Source organism: Hemitrygon akajei, chromosome 28 (assembly GCF_048418815.1).
Source record: "Hemitrygon akajei chromosome 28, sHemAka1.3, whole genome shotgun sequence".
Taxonomy (NCBI): domain Eukaryota; kingdom Metazoa; phylum Chordata; class Chondrichthyes; order Myliobatiformes; family Dasyatidae; genus Hemitrygon; species Hemitrygon akajei.
Genome location: NC_133151.1, coordinates 21,417,260 through 21,421,234, shown reverse-complemented (window position 1 = coordinate 21,421,234; position 3,975 = coordinate 21,417,260). Strand labels below are relative to the sequence as shown.

The 3,975-nt window shown below is 43.3% G+C and overlaps 1 non-coding gene across 1 annotated transcript; it reads right to left on the bottom strand.

Annotated features, from left to right (window-relative positions):
• Nucleotides 1-3,413: 3,413 nt before the first annotated feature.
• Nucleotides 3,414-3,485, bottom strand: trnad-guc (transfer RNA aspartic acid (anticodon GUC)). Its single transcript has one exon. It is a non-coding gene; the product is annotated as a tRNA-Asp (tRNA).
• Between the last annotated feature and the right edge of the window lie 490 nt (nucleotides 3,486-3,975).

Below are 3,975 nucleotides of genomic sequence, written 5' to 3'. Positions count from 1 at the left end.
CAAATAGAACATACAGGGTAAATGGTAGGGCATTGAGGAATGCAGTGGAACAGAGAGATCTAGGAATAACAGTGCATAGTTCCCTGAATGTGGAGTCTCATGTAGATAGGGTGGTGAAGAAGGCTTTTGGAACGCTGGCCTTTATAAATCAGAGCATTGAGTACAGAAGTTGGGATGTAATGTTAAAATTGTACAAGGCATTGGTAAGGCCAAATTTGGAATATTGTGTACAGTTCTGGTCACCGAATTATAGGAAAGATATCAATAAATTAGAGAGAGTGCAGAGACGATTTATTAGGATGTTACCTGGGTTTCAGCACTTAAGTTACAGAGAAAGGTTGAACAAGTTAGGTCTCTATTCATTGGAGCGTAGAAGGTTGAGGGGGGATTTGATCGAGGTATTTAAAATGTTGAGAGGGATAGATAGAGTTGACGTGAATAGGCTGTTTCCATTGAGAGTAGGGGAGATTCAAACGAGAGGACATGATTTGAGAGTTAGGGGGCAAAAGTTTAAGGGAAACACAAGGGGGTATTTCTTTACTCAGGGAGTGATAGCTGTGTGGAATGAGCTTCCTGTAGAAGTAGTAGAGGCCAGTTCAGTAGTGTCATTTAAGGTAAAATTGGATAGGTATATGGACAGGAAAGGAGTGGAGGGTTATGGGCTGAGTGCGGGTAGGTGGGACTAGGTGAGATTAAGAGTTCGGCACGGACTAGGAGGGCCGGAATGGCCTGTTTCCGTGCTGTGATTGTTATATGGTTATATGGTTATATGTTGAGAAGTGGGTGGAATGGAAGAAGTGAGTGCTTGCAGAAGTACAGATAAAGGAGAGAGGAAACTTTCAGGTGCCCTGTGGTGTTCACCTGGAGAGAAATGCAAAAATAATTGGTTGCTTCTCGCAGTAAGAGCAGAGAAGATGAAAAAAAAGTTAGAGAAATAGAGTCGGAAAGAACAGGAAAATGTAATCGAGTCTACCTCAATGTTTAAGAGACTACTAGACAGGTATATGGAGGAACTTAAGATGGGGGGAGGTTATAATGGGAGGCAGGGTTTGAGGGACAGCACAATATTGTGAACCTTCGCCTGTAATGTGCTGTACTATTCTATGTTTAACAAGACAGAACTCGTACCAATGTCTGAGTAGGAAGTAGTAGGAACCTGTTTTACCCCTGCCCCCCACAGGTACGGTTACAACAAAGCCCACCCCAGAAGTGTCTCCTGAGTTCTTGATGAGGCTGGCGTAAATCTCTCAAAGGCTCGATGGAAGAATGAGCAATATGGAGACATTTATGCACTTTGAACTGAAATGTCATGTTATATTGAAGTGTTTCCTTCACAATCCATAGTGACATACGATACACCGTATTGTACAAAAAGCAGATGGGCACCTTAATAAATTTGTAAAGTAGATAAACAAGGTATTTCAGAAATACACAGATTTACTCGATCGTAATGAATGTTATTGCAAATGATGATTAAGTGAGTCCGGGTTAAAGGAAATGTAGATTGTTACTTGTGTGAGATGAAAAGAGGTAAGTAAAATTCTGAATAATTTCAGATGAAATCAAGTGTTTCAAGCTGTTAAGGGAGTGGATAATATTTGTGTGAGGACTGGAGACTCCCTGGACTGCTCTACCATTGTCTCATTAATATTGACCATTGTACAAAAATATTGTGACAGCTGCCCTGTATGATTTGAATGTTATTTTAACTTGTATTCTGTTTTATATTTAATAAAGATGACAGTGACCACATTGTTGCTCATCATTACTAGATTAAATCTGTTTACAATTTCATTCTAAATTTTGTTTGAACGTTACCTGTTTTAAATGCATTTGACTTGTCAACCACTTGTGACTGGTATTTTTTTTGTGCGGAACATTGTATAGTGTTATTTAGAGAAAATAAAAGCTATCCTAAATTATGGATTTTGCAGTTCTTTGATTCACTTCAAGAAACATGGGGAGATGGCGGAGGACAGTTACTGGTAAAAGGTGGAGGCGTCAGTGAGAGGTGCACATTGTTTGTGGACAGCCTCGCCACTGAGTTCAAAGATGCCCTCAGCGCCAAAGCAACTTTGCTAACAGTCAGTTTCAGCCTCAGCCGCCACAACCACCACAGACTATGAAGTTTACTTTAAATAATCCTTTCCCAAACTGTACTGTAGAATTTGTACAATTGTAATTCTGCCCCCTGTAAAATGCCTCCTGATGTATGCCTGCCTCTCAATTCTTGGCCTTGATGGATTCTTCGCCTCATGTCATTGATGAAGCGGCACAGCTCCTGTTCCACTCAAAGAACATGACCCTTACTTATGAACGCATGTTGGTACTAAACGTTAGCTCGAGTTGTTGAGTGTGTTGTAGGGGGCCATACATACGGAAGGTGGGTTAACAGTGGAGTCTGAACCCCTTAATTGTACTGAGTGATTCTGTTATAATGAACCCCCCTTGATCAGCTTCATTCCTTGCTGGGATGCTCGTGCAACTCCAGTGTACAGTGGGCAAGGCGGTTTATATTCTTGCTGCTGTTGAAACTTGTTGAAGTTTCTTACTGAGAGCTCTCTATGGAGAGAGGACCCAAAGGATAGCTGCCTCCTATCGTTCCGCAATCCTCCTCTTCAGACAGACGATGACAGGGTCACTGAGGAGACCCGAATTCTCTGTGCAGTTCAACTGCAGCCACAATCCATGCTGTCCTTTACAGGACGAAAGGGAAGTGGGGAGTGTGGAAGTCACAGCGAGTCAAGTTAATGTCGCGTCTTGGCAAGGAAAGTTTACAGATCGTGTGCAGTCAACCCAGGGAAGAATGATCTTTGAAGAGCAGAGTTTCCCTTTGCACAGCGGGGGACTGGAGCCATTTTGCATACCAAAACAAGATGAGGATGCAAAGGAAGTGTTCCGGGGTGACAATAATATTGGTCAGAAACAAGAGAAATCTGCAGATGCTGGAAATCCAAGGAACACAGAAAATGCTGAAGGAACTCGGCAGAACAAGCATAATCGATGGAAAAGGGTAAACAGACGACGTTTCCGACCGGCACCCTTTGTCTGGACTGATATTGGTCAGTTACTTTACTACTGTGGTGGGACCATGCGGGAACTCATAGTTGACAACAAATGCCCCGGATTAATATGCTCGGAATGATGGACTCTGTCACTGAGTGTAAAAACGAATAATGAACAAGTAACGGTTCTGAGATACAGATTGTCAGGGGATATTTAAGGAAAGAGGCTGAGAACAACGCCCCTTTCTTCTCGGAAGACTCTACTGACCCGGCCTCACAGCAGTCCGAACTATATTCCACCTTGCCAATGCCCAATGAACTGATTTAGCGTAAACACAAATGCTTTGTCCGCTTTAATTTGTCTTCTTAATTCAACATTCCCCTTGAATGATGCAGTAAAACTTGCAACTCCCCGTCGGGGAATTGAACCCCGGTCTCCCGCGTGACAGGCGGGGATACTAACCACTATACTAACGAGGAATTCATGTCCCAGTTTATGCAGATTTCAGAACACACCACAGTGAACAGAATCATCTTGATGTTTGTTCACTGTGATACTGGAGCCTTTCACACGTGTCCTTCCCACAGCAGAGTCTCACTTTTCTCCAGCCTTTCAGTCACCTATTATCTTCTAGGATTAGCCAAACCAGATGCTCTCATTCCACCCCAACTCCGTCTTCCAATCAACATTTTCATCACAGTTATACATTTATATTTCTGCCTTCGTAATGCCACGGGCGGGAAACGACATGTAGCTCATCCAATTCTGAAGCCATCTCTCCCACTTCAACCAACTTCACTCAAACACAGCTTCTGTATCTCCGCTCTGTCGGACGATCGCGACCCCAACTGGACATAACACGAACTGCACCACACTGAAGAATCCGACCGACAACATTCAGAATCACCTCCAGCCACACTCATGCACTTCCAGCGTCCCACTGCTCCAACCCTCACAACTCGCCTACCA